Source organism: Ovis aries, chromosome 6 (assembly GCF_016772045.2).
Source record: "Ovis aries strain OAR_USU_Benz2616 breed Rambouillet chromosome 6, ARS-UI_Ramb_v3.0, whole genome shotgun sequence".
NCBI lineage: Eukaryota > Metazoa > Chordata > Mammalia > Artiodactyla > Bovidae > Ovis > Ovis aries.
Genome location: NC_056059.1, coordinates 57,163,669 through 57,176,956, shown reverse-complemented (window position 1 = coordinate 57,176,956; position 13,288 = coordinate 57,163,669).

Sequence of the window (13,288 nt, the reverse complement as noted above, 5' to 3'; positions counted from 1 at the left end):
TAGAACCATACAATATTAGAACTGAGAAGGATCTCAGCCTACCAAGAAAAATCCTCTCATCTTTAAAAAAGAAGATTGAGAAACAAAGGAGTTAGCATGCCATGTTCCTCTGGCTAGAGAGTGTTCAGAGCCAGGGATGTGACCCCTGTACCCCAACCCCTAATCCAGTAATCTTTCCCTGTTTCATGATCACTTCAATTCCCAGAAGACTTCACCCTCTCTAGCATTTTAAACAGGATTCTGACATATGCCAGCAAAACTATTAAAATATGTCAATTTCTGCTCATCCTTGCTTAGCCAGATTTTTCACTAAGTTTATCTCAGTGAGGGAAATATGAGAAGTACTCACTTTTAGTACTCTAAATCAGCAAGATCAATTCCCCAAAGCAGTTGTTTGGTTTCATACATTTTAATTAGTAAAGTGATTGTTGGTATTGTTTTTTCACCACAGTGTTATTCTCAAAATAGTTTTAAGCATAACATGCTTGTTTTCTAAAAATATTGAGTGCATGTGGAAAACATCTTTTGACTTTGTGTCAATACATTCTTGTCTCTCTAACAAAGGTCAGTTTCTAACCATTTGGCACCTTAAAATGTAGGTAAAAACTCTTTGTATAGTCTTTTATGCCAATTCTAAGATTTTAATACTTAAATAGCTAAAATGTAAAGAGTCTTTCTGGATGTAGTCTATATATCTCATTCATTGTTTTAAAAACATATTGGAACATATAGCTTTTACTTTTCAAAAGCTAAGACAGCTCAGAATTTGTATGGGGTCTCTTATGATAATTATTGTGAATGATTATTATATATTAAGGGTCTATCAGTGTCAAATTCAGCATTTTACTGAATAAGGTGAAATACCCTACATATTTCTCACAGCAATGTAGATGTTATCGCTTTCATACCTTATATAGGATGTGGGAAACTGAGGAACACAGAGTGAAGAAAATTTCCCAAGGAAATTGCTAGTTGATACAGTGTGAGATATAACCTACATCTGTATAATTCTAGTGCTTAATTTTTTTTTTAACTATAAAGACTATAAAGAAAGCTGAGCACTGAAGAATTGATGCTTTTGAACTGTAGTGTTGGAGAGTCCCCAAGGAGATCAAATCAGTCAATCCTAAAGGAAATCAGTCCTGAACATTCATTGAAAGGTCTGATGCTAAAGCTGAAATTTCAATACTTTGGCCACCTGATGCGAAGATCTGACTCACTGGAAAAGACCCTGATTCTGGGAAAGATTGAAGGCGGGAGGAGAAGGGGATGATAGAGGATGAGATGATTGGATGGCATCACTGACTCGATGGACGTGGGTCTGAGAAAGCTCCGGGAGCTGGTGATGGACAGGTGAGCCTGGCGTGTTGCAGTCTATGGGCTTACAATGAGTTGGACACGACTGAGCGACTGAACTGAACTGAACTGAATGTTTTACTAATGTACCAGTGCTTGTCATCTTCTCTTTCTTTGCAGCTTTTTTTTAGTTTATTCTAATTATTCCTATATTGTTTCATATTTCCACCTTCTTTTCTTCAGGATTCAATAATTAAAATCCCCCCTTCCTAAGTCTCTTAAGATTCTATTTTCTCTCATTATTTACACAAAATGTGACTATATTAAAGTATGCCATGACAGTAACAAAGACTGAATGAGGACAGGAATATTAAATATTGAACATATAACTGTGGAATAAGTTCCGCAGTTCACATTGCTTGGCACTCATTTCCCCTAGATATCGGGTAGATTGCTCCTTTCATTCCTTCAATTTTCTGTTCAAATGCTACTTTATCAAAGAGGGTTTCTCATTTTATTAAGCTATAATTCACCTAGCATAACCTTCATCACTTTAAAGTGTACAATTTGGTGATTTTAATATGTTCAAAAGCTTGTGTAATCCTCACTGCTACCTAATTCCAGAACATTTTCATCACCCCCAAAAGAAACCAAATTACACACAGAGCAGCCATTCCCTTTTTCCTCTCCCTGCAGCCCCTGGCAAATACTAATCTACTGTCCTCTCTTTGCATTTGTCTACTTTGGACCTATCATGAAACAGCGTCATATAACATGTAGCCTTTTGTATTTGGCCTCTTTCACTTTTCATAATGCTTCAAGGTTCATCCATGTTGTAGCATGCTCTTCATTTCTTTTGTATGCTCAAATAACATTCCATTGTAGAGTTATACTGTATTTTGTATATCAGTTTATCAGTTGATGGAGATTTAGCTGTTATGAATACGGCACCCATGAACATTCATGCTCAAGTTCTTGTGTTAAGATATGTTTGCAATTCTCTTGTGTATACACCAGGAGTGAAATGCACTCTTGCACTATGTGGTAAACCTATGTGTAACTTTTTGAGGAACTTCCAGACTGTTCTCCAAAGTAAGTACTCTGCTTTGCATTTGCACCAGCAATGTAGAAGAATTTCCATTTCTCCACATCCTTACCAACACTTGATAATTTTTGTCTTTTTAATTATACCTATCTTAGTGGGTATTAAGTAGTATCTTATCATGGTTTTAATTTTAATTTCCCTAATGACTAAGCCCCTCCTAAAACAGAGATTTGATTCTCCTTAAATCATCCCTCCATGATAGTTACAGCAAAACTGGAGGCTGATTTTCCATTTCTGAAACTGGATTTCCTTTCTTTTCCCTACTTGTAGGCTAGCATATGGATATGCCCAGAACCCAACTTTGACCTTAGGGCATGGTAAAACAATAAGAACAAGGAGATATTGTTGCTTTTTAAATGATTTGTCTGCTGGTCCAGTGGTTGACAGTGTGCCTGGCAATGCAGGGGACAGGGTTTTGATTCCTGGTCTGGGAGGATTCCACATCCTGCGAGGCAACTAAGCTCACAGGTCACAACTACTGAGCTTGCGCTGCAACTACGGAAACTTGCATGCCCTACAGCCTGCGCTCTGCAACAAGAGAAGCCACTGCAACTAAAACGGAGCCCCTTGCTCACTGCATGTGGCAACCTAGCATAGCCAAAAATAAATAAACAAATAAGTAAATCATTTTTTTAAATGTCTACACCATTTTAATAACCATGTGACTTAGGACCTCCTCACGCTAGTGAGAATCTGATCCTACTCAGGACTTTTTGATGAAAGTGAAAGAGGAGAGTGAAAAAGTTGGCTTAAAGCTCAACATTCAGAAAACAAAGATCATGACATCTGGTCCCATCACTTCATGGGAAATAGATGGGGAAACAGTAGAAACAGTGTCAGACTTTAATTTTGGGGCTCCAAAATCACTGCAGATGGTGACTGCAGCCATGAAATTAAAAAACACTTACTCCTTGGAAGAAAAGTTATGATCAACCTAGATAGTATATTCAAAAGCAGAGGCATTACTTTGCCAACTAAGGTCCGTCTAGTCAAGGCTATGGTTTTTCCAGTGGTCATGTATGGATGTAAGAGTTGGACTGTGAAGAAGGCTGAGTGCCAAAGAATTGATGTGTTTGAACTGTGGTGTTGGAGAAGACTCTTGGGAGTCCCTTGGACTGCAAGGAGATCCAACCAGTCCATTCTGAAGGAGATCAACCCTGGGATTTCTTTGGAAGGAATGATGCTAAAGCTGAAACTCCAGTACTTTGGCCACCTCATGCAAAGAGTTGACTCATTGGAAAAGACTCTGTTGCTGGGAGGAATTGGGGGCAGGAGGAGAAGGGGACGACCGAGGATGAGATGGCTGGATGGCATCACGGACTCGATGGACATGAGTCTGAGTGAACTCCGAGAGATGGTGATGGACAGGGAGGCCTGGCGTGCTGTGATTCATGGGGTCACAAAGAGTCAGACACGACTGAGCGACTGAACTGAACTGAACTGAACACCATTTAAATAACCATGTGACTTAGGACCTCCTCATGCTAGTGAGAATCTGATCCTACTCAGGACTTTTCCATCAGTGCAGGGTACTAATGTTCTATAATAATTAAAGCTACAATCTGTGTCTCATGCTCTTACTTTGGGAAAATATGGAGAGTATAGTGTTTAGAGTTAAGCGTAAGTTTCTATAAGCTCAGAACACAGAACTTAAAAAAATTCAAGGTTGTGTCTTTCTGATGTGATAATGCTTAGGGGAGCCACTGGGAGGGTGACACTTTCAAATGGTAGTTCAGGGAAGTAAAACTATACAGAAAATAAGGAATAAGGAATAAGAAACCATAAGATGAGAAAACTCCATATGGTCAGTAAAAAATAAGACATGGTGCTAACTGTGGCTCAGATCATGAGCTTCTTATTGCAAACTTCAGAATTAAAGAAAGTAGGGAAAAGCACTAGGCCATTCAGGTATGACCTAAATCAAATCACTTATGATTATACAGTAGAGGTGACAAATAGATTCAAGAGATTGGATCTGGTAGACAGAATGCCTGAAGAACTATAGGTGGAGGTTTATAACACTGTATAGGAGGTGGCGACTAAAACCATCCCACAGAAAAAGGCAAAGTGGTTGTCTGAGAAGGCCTTACAAATAGCTGAGAAAGAAGAGAAGTGAAAGGCAAAGAAGAAAGGGAAAGATATACCCAACTGAATGCAGACAAATAAGAAAGCCTTCTTAAGTGAATGATATAAAGAGATAGAGGAAAACAATAGAATGGGAAAGACTAGAGATCTCTTCAAGAAAATTAGAGATACCTAGGGAATATTTGATGCGAAGATGGGCACAATAAAGGACAGAGATGGTATGGACCTAACAGAAGCATACGATATTTAGAGGTGGCAAGAGTACACAGAAGAACTGTACAAAAAAGAACTTCATGAGCCAGATAACCACAATGGTGTGATCACTCACCTAGAGTCAGACATCCTGGAGTGTGAAGTCAAGTGGGCTTTAGGAAGCATTACTATGAACAAAGCTAGTGGAGGTGACTGAATTCCAGCTAAGCTATTTCAAATCCTAAAAGATGATGCTGTTTAAGTGCTGCACTCAATATGTCAGCAAATTTGGAAAACTCAACCATGGCCATAGGACCGGAAAAGGTCAGTTTTCATTCCAATCCCGAAGAAAGGATATGGCAAAGAACGCTCAAACTACCGCACAATTGCACTCACTTTACATGCTAGCAAAGTAATGCCCAAAATCCTTCAAGCCAGGCTTCAGCAGTACGTGAACTGAGAACTTCCAGATGTACAAGCTGGATTTAGAAAAGGCAGAGAAAGCAGAGATCAGATTGCCAACACCCACTGGAACACAGAAAAAGCAAGGAAATTACAGAAAAATATCTATTTCTGCTTCACTGACTATGCTACAGCCTTTGACTGTGTGGATTGCAACAATATGTGGAAAATTCTTCAAGAGATGGGAATACCAGACCATCTTACCTGTCTCCTGAGAAACCTGTATGCAGGTCAAGAAGCAACAGTTAGAACCAGACATGGAACAACAGACTGGTTCAAAATTGGGAAAGGAGTATGTCAAGGCTGTATACTGTCACCTTGTACATTTAACTTACATATAGAGTACATCATGTGAAATGCCAGGCTGGAATCAAAAGGGCCAGGAGAAATATCAATAACCTCAGATATGCAGATGATACCACTCTAATGGCAGAAAGTGAAGAGGAACTATAAGAGCCTATTGATTAAGGTGGAAAAGGAGAGTGAAAAAGCTGGCTTAAAACTCAACATTCAAAAAACTAAGATCATGGCATCTGGTCCCATGACTTCATGGCAAATAGATGAAGAAACAGTGGAAACAGTGAGAGATTTTATTTTCTTGGGGTCCCAAATCACTGAAGATGGTGACTGCTGCCATGAAATTAAAAGATGCTTGCACCTTGGAAGAAAATCTATGACAAACCGAGACAGCGTATTAAAAAGCAGAGATATCACTTTGCAGACAAAGGTCCATATAGTTAAAGCTATGGTTTTTACAGCAGTTATGTATGAATATGAGAGTTGGACCATAAAGAAGGTTGAACACCAAAGAATTGATGCTTTTGAACTGTGGTGCTGGAGAAGACTTTTGAGAGTCCAGTCAATTCTAAAAGAAATCAACTCTGAATGTTCATTGGAAGGACTGATACTGAAGCTGAAGCACCAATACTTTGGTCACTTGATGTGAAGAGCCAACGCATTGTAAAAGACCATGATGCTGGGAAAAACTGATAACAGGAGAGGAAGGGGGCAATAGAGGATGAGATGGTTGGATGGCATCACTGACTCAATGGACATGAGTTTGAGCAAACTCTGGGCGATAGTGAAGGACCAGGAAACCTGGAGTGCTGTAGTCCAAGGGGTTGCAATGAATGAAAACATGACTTAGTGACTCAAAACAATGAACAACAAGGTTAGAAAACTGGTTAGATCTGAGTGTAGAGAAGGGATGTCCATGTGCTACACTGGCATGGCAATGATCAGTTTCCAGTTTGTCGACTTGTTTTGCTTCATACAAAATGTAAACTTTAAAAAGTACTTTTCCTGCTTATTATTTAATGAAAACAGTTTAAAGTAAAGAAAGAAGTTAATAAAAAGAGCTCTTACTAACAGATGAGGAGAAAGATGAAACAGTCTCCTCCAACTATGGTAACTAAAGAGAAGGGAGAGAGTAGAATAAACTAATATTTGTGGATCAACTTCCATATGCCAGGCATTGTCACAAAAATTATTTCATTTTCCCGTCACAATAATACCATTAAAGTGGATATTAAGAACTATTTTTGAGATGAGAAAACTAGGTTTAGAGACACTGAATGATTTTCTAAGAATTAGTAACTAGTTAGAACTAGTAAATAGTTAGCAACCAGCAATACTGGGATGTAAACTCATAAGTTCCTTAACATCAAAGCCCATGGAAGTGGCCAAGTGGTGTGTGGTACTCTTTCTTAATTCTTATCTGTTGGCTCAACATCTCCCCACTTTTTTCTATATCCAAGCACCTATGACTGCCATTGCCACAATCCTATCATACTGAATTCATTTCATTGTTATTTGCTTAATAGTTTTTTCTTTAAATATTTCTTGATTTTCTTTAAAAAGGAAACTTTGCATGATAGATGGGAAATGGAGAACCAGTATCACTTACTATAAATAGATAATATTAGGATTAAATTGTGATTTAATTTATTTGGATTCTATTGCTTGTTGATGGCTTTGAGCCTGAAATCTGCTTTCTATTGATCAGAAGATGATGAACAAATATATTTTTTAAAGGCACCAGATGGAATCACCATCAGAATGACTGAGAGAAAACTGAAAGGAGAATTATAGCTTCATTCCATGATGTTTAATGCTATACTTGTACATCAGTAAAACCTAAAATATTTTACATCTATTAGTCTCAAAATAAGGAAATAACAGCCAGACCAACATCGGTTCAAGTCTTTGCTTCATCAGTTTCAAGTTAATGAACTTCTCTCTTAATGATTTCTCATGTATAAAATGGAAACCGCTCATAGACTGTTGTGAACATTAAATGTGATCACACATGGAAAGGTCTTAACACATGTGTTAGTAAATGTTCTGGGAAAACATCATTATGCTGTCTATACACCATTATGTTGTTTGTTTCTGTACCTACTGGAGCTTGTAACTATAGTTATAAAACTGTAACTCCTGCTCAAGATTTCATTAAGATGCTTGCCACAAATTACAATCTACCTGCCACATAAGCAGTTGGGTAAAAGGATCAGGGCGGAGGTGAATCACAGCAAGAAATGTTTGCTGAGCACCAGCACTAATTTGTAGGATGATGCGTTTTTCTGCTCCGCGCAAAGGTACCCGAGGCAGGCAGAGCAAGTGAAAGTCGACATTCAACTTGTTCCTCAAGCTAAATCACAGTCTGGTGAGGCTGCATTGACTTAAGCAGGTGCTTTTTCCTGATTTGCACAAAAGCACCTTGTCAGTGGCACCAGCCTCCCTCCTCCCTATTGTCATTTAGTTCCATGGGGCAATGATCTGTGTACTATGAGTGCTGATAGAAAAATGAGAAATTAAAAATAAATAAATAAATAAATAAATAAAAATAAAATATACAGAACTAAAAAAAAAAAAAAAAGAGAGAGAAATAAAGAACTGTAAGTGAAAGAACTAAGGAAGGCCCCATGCTAGGGGCTTGGCCCAGGAAGACTAAGTCAGAGCTGGTCCCAGAAATTTTCATTCCCCGTGGAATTTTGAGGGTGGAGCAGAAGGATTCCTAGGGACTGGATAAACGAGAGAGAGGCAGGATAGAGAAGGAAATCCAAATTTAGCTATGGCATAGCTAGGTTATTTTTATTTCAGCTAATAAGCAAAATTCAGAAAGAGACCTTTATCCTTTTGTTAACTTTTAAGTAAAGAGACCTCCACCTGTATCACTGCAGTCGTTTTAAGCACTCTATTTATTCATCTAAGGGGAGGGAAAGGAGACAACAGCTGCAGCCAGTTTTCTTTGCTCTGGGTTTACCTTCTTTTCTCATCTATCTGCACCATTCCCACCTGCTAACAGGAGAGCAAAGGTGTTGGTCTGCACCTCAGGAGATAAGAAATTTTGCCACTCAGGTCCTCCCCTCCCTTTGCCCACCTAGGTACTCATTGTGGGGTCTTGGGCAGGTCCCTTAGTCTCTCTTCGTCAGCAGCATTGATTGAGTTCTCCCTATATGCTGGACACTGAGACCAGTGCTTTATACCATTATTTCATCTAATCTTCACAAAGGTTGTAAGAAAAACTGTGGCATTTAAAAAGGACCCTTATTTTTACTCCAATATTACAGAAGAAAAAAGTTAAAGAAATACAATGTATTTCTCAAAGAAATACAATTTCCTTCCCCTTAGATGAATAAATACAGTGCTTAAAACTACAGAACCAGCTATGCCATAGCTATCTAGAAAGGAGAACCAGACTGGTTCCAAGGAGGCATGTGTTCTTAGGTCCCTTGGTATTTAGACCTTTACTTCTATAAGGTCTAAGCTAGCAAATAAAGTGACTTACAACTATTATATAAATGATTTATCCTTAGGGGTTTTAAATAAAGTGTGCAAATGTGGCATTTGTTCAGCCGTATGTTCTGTGAGACATTCTGTATACATGGCATAAGAAGAAAAAACAAGTCTGAGAGGCGAGGCAGAGCTGGCAGTTTCAAGGCTGCTGTACAGACACACCACTGGGGGTGATGTGAGCACTGTGAACGCCCAGTTGAGGTTCTTCGTGCCTTCATCCAGTGGAAAAGAAAAGAGAAGGACAGGCACAGCATTTCTTGGGTTCCAAGAGAGTTGGGGGCGGGGGGGGAAGACACCATGATGAGTAAAAGAGAGAGCTCTTGTCTGTGAATACCTTAGCAGAAGTTGGGAAAAGAAGAAATAAACAGTAAACTTATTATCAAGTCACCTGTGAATTAGGCCCTGCTGTATAATGTACTGTCTCCTGTAAATAAAGATTAAATTTGCAGATGGGATCTTGGCCTCCTAGCCTGGAAACTCTAACATAGTCCTGAGTAGGTATAAGTAAACTTCTCTAATTTGGAGTATAAATGAACCATTATTCATTATGATAGTCAATTTAAACAATCCTGGCTCCCCAGTTGCACAATGCAATTGCAAAAATAGGTTTTTTTTTTCCCTCAATGAAGTCTTTGCTCCTTTGATAACTCCATGATCTTTGGGGCTTTTCAATCCAAGAACCAGGCAGAGTTGGTTCTTTTCACCAGGAGGAGATAGCACTGGGAAACCTGACTACCACTCTGTTTGCAGAAGTTTATTGGTGATCTTGCAGTCTGATGCCATCACTGCTTCCAGGGGGTCCTTGAGACATGATTCTAGGGATGATTCTCAAAAACAAGAATTCCTACTCTTCCACTATTAGGATTACTTTATCCTATTAGAATCGAGGGATACTAGTTGATTCAGCTGACTCAGAGCTTCTCATTAATGGGCTCCCTCCAACTCCATTTTTCCTCTTTCCTATCCATAAGATGCCTTCTTGTGTTAACCTCAACATTCCAGGATTTCTGGGCTAGTAGTTCTCTATGTATCTACAATGTTTGCCAAAGACTTTGGGCATTGTCTTAGGTTTCTGGGTTGCTATCACAAAATCATAGTTCTGGTAGCTTAAACAGCAGAAATTTATGTCCCATAGTTCTGGAGGCTGAAAAATCCAAGACCAAGGTGTGGCACATTTGGTGTCTTGTGAGAGCCATCTTCCTGTTTTGGAGACAACCTCCTTCTAGCTGTATTCTCAAGTGGGAGAGTTCTGGTCTTTTCCTCATGAGATACTAATCCCATCATGAGGGGTCCATCTTCACGACCTAATTTAAACCTAATTACTTCCCAAAGACCCCATCTCCAAATACCATCACATTGGAGATTAAGCCTTCTACACATGAATTTCTGAGGAGGACACAAACTTTCAGTCCATGACAGGAATGAGCTCTGCTTTTCTCTCTATCCACCTGGTGGAGTGGGTATGAATATGGAATCTATGTAAATCAGGATACAACATCCTTTATAGCTGCTCCTATGGTCTCTGTTCCCAGAGAAGAAGTAGGTGGGGAAGTAGAGAGCCGGACCATGAGTCCTTGCCTCCACAAGACCAGCATCATTTATTTTCACCACTGTAACTCTTGAAGTGAACTCCATGCAGTTCACGTGGAGATTATTAGTCAGATGGTGCTCTTTTTACCTCTATTTCCAAGGCTCACCTATTTCTTATCCCTCTTGAATGGCAGTTGGACTAACCAGTGTTTATCTTCAGCTGTTTGGAGTGATTAATCATTCTTCCCATTGGTCACTTAGTTACATGTGTCTAATCTATCTACATCTTTTTTTTTTTTTTTTTTTGCCTGGAGTTTGGTTTAAAATGAAGAAACTGAAGAGACATGACTTTTGGGAGAAACTCTTGTCAGGCCCCAGACCCACCTTAAAGATTGATCTCATGGCTCCTTATCTCAGGCAGGGTACTTGATAACTACATTGATTTCTCACAGAGTAGATCATCCAAGGGGGCTAGATATTAGCATCTTTAGTTGAAAAAGGAGGAAAGAAAAGAATATCCATGAAAATTAGGTGCCTGGTAACTCTGGTTTGTTAGAAGTAGCAAAAATAATAGGAAAGTCATTGAAAGATGATGAGGAGAAGAAATTTCAGATGACTATTGTTTATATGGGTTAGTTCTAAGGAGTTCTGGCAGACAAGGGTTTGAATCTCAGCTCTGCCAACGAGTATCTGACAAACAAACTAGTTTATCATTTTACACTAATTTTCTCACCTATAAATTAAGGATAGAAAATAACATCTCTCAACGCTGCTCTATGGTCTAAATAAGATAATCTATATACAATACCCAGTGCCTGATCTGTTAAGGCCCTCTCAATGTTCTCAAGGCCACATTTTGAAGCTATTGGGTGCTTGCTCAGTCATGCATGACTCCTTGCAACCCTTTAGACTGTAGCCGGCCAGGTTCTGCTGTCCATGGCATTCTTCAGGCAGGAATACTGGAGTGGGGGTGCCATTTCCTCCTCCAGGGGATCTTCCCAGCCTAGGGATAAATTGTATTTCCTGTGTCTCCTGCATTGGCAGGTGTATTCTTTACCACTACACCACCTGGGAAGCCCTTCTAGGATATAGGTGAGTTGCTAATGGGTCTGCTGTGATAATGCTGAATTCTGAAGAACGACATTTGACATAGGTTATATTTTATCACGTGGCTAAAAATGTTAACTGAGTGACTTCACTTTCTTTTTCACTTTATTATCAATGAATTAGAAAGCTTTAGATTGAATTCTCATTGACCATCTCTGGGGAAAAAAAAGAAAGGCAATACCTTAGAAAATATCAATAACCTCAGATATGCAGATGACACCACCCTTATGGCAGAAAGTGAAGAAGAACTAAAGAGCTTCTTGATGAAAGTGAAAGAGGAGAGTGAAAAAGTTGGCTTAAAGCTCAACATTCAGAAATGAAGATCATGGGATCCGGTCCCATCACTTCATGGGAAATAGATGGGGAAACAGTGAAAACAGTGGCTGACTTTATTTTTGGGGGCTCCAAAATCACTGCAGATGGTGATTACAGTCATGAAATTATAAGACGCTTACTCCTTGGAAGGAAAGTTATGACCAACCTAGACAGCATATTCAAAAGCAGAGACATTACTTTGCCAACAAAGGTCTGTCTAGTCAAGGCTATGGTTTTTCCAGTGGTCATGTATGGATGTGAGAGTTGGACTATAAAGAAAGCTGAGTGCCTAAGAATTGATGCTTTTGAACTGTGGTGTTGGAGAAGACTCTTGAGAGTCCCTTGGACTGCAAGGAGATCCAACCAGTCCATCCTAAAGGAGATCAGTCCTGGGTGTTCATTGGAAGGACTGATATTGAAGCTGAAACTCCAATACTTTGGCCACCTCATGCAGAGAGCTGACTCATTTGAAAAGACCCTGATGCTGGGAAAGATTGAGGGCAGGAGGAAAAGGGGACGACAGAGGATGAGATGGTTGGATGGCATCACTGACTCAATGGACATGGATTTGGGTAGGCTCCAGGAGTTGGTGATGGACAGGGAGGCCTGGCGTGCTGCAGTTCATGGGGTTGCTAAGAGTTGGACACAACTGAGCGACTGAAATGAACTGAACTTTAGAAAAGAGGATATATAAATATTGAGGCTCAGCTTTACCCAACCCAGCTTAGTGATCCTGAGCTCTGCTCAGCGTCTGAGGGAAAAGGGAGTTGAATGCCTTTACCATCTCCCCCTGCTAAACTGCCTCTGTAACATTTTTGTGGGTTGAAGGAGGAAGAGGAAAGCGAGGCGAGGAAGAGAAAAGAGAAGTAGATGGAGGCAAACCAGAGGCCAGAGAAGGAACTGTAGGAAGGAAGAGGAAGGAAAATGGAGATTCAGCCACTGAAGCAGTCCCAGTCCTACTCCCTCCTCTCCTCTCTCCAGAGCACACAAGAAGCTCTATGCTAACGTGGCCAATTGAGCATCTGTTAACGCTTTAATGTTTCTCTGTAGCCTCCATGCTTTCTGGCACAGTCTTTGCCTCAGGCATGCAAATTTGCATTGTCCCTTGACACTCTTTCAATATGCACTGGGTACAAGTAGATTTCTAAATTTGCCTGAAATATAGCATTTGCAAGGTATTTTGGGAGACTTATGAAGAACTGGGGTGGAGTTAAGCTTAATTATTATTTTATACACTTTCTTTTTTCTTCCTCCAATTTAATTTCTAAGGAAACTATTAAACTGTCCATAATTTGAGAAATTTAAAGTTATAAAACAAAAAGAACTGTAACATAGAGACTATCTTTTACTGGCAGAAAGATGGATGGGATGATTAAAGGTTGTTTCTAAATTAACTAA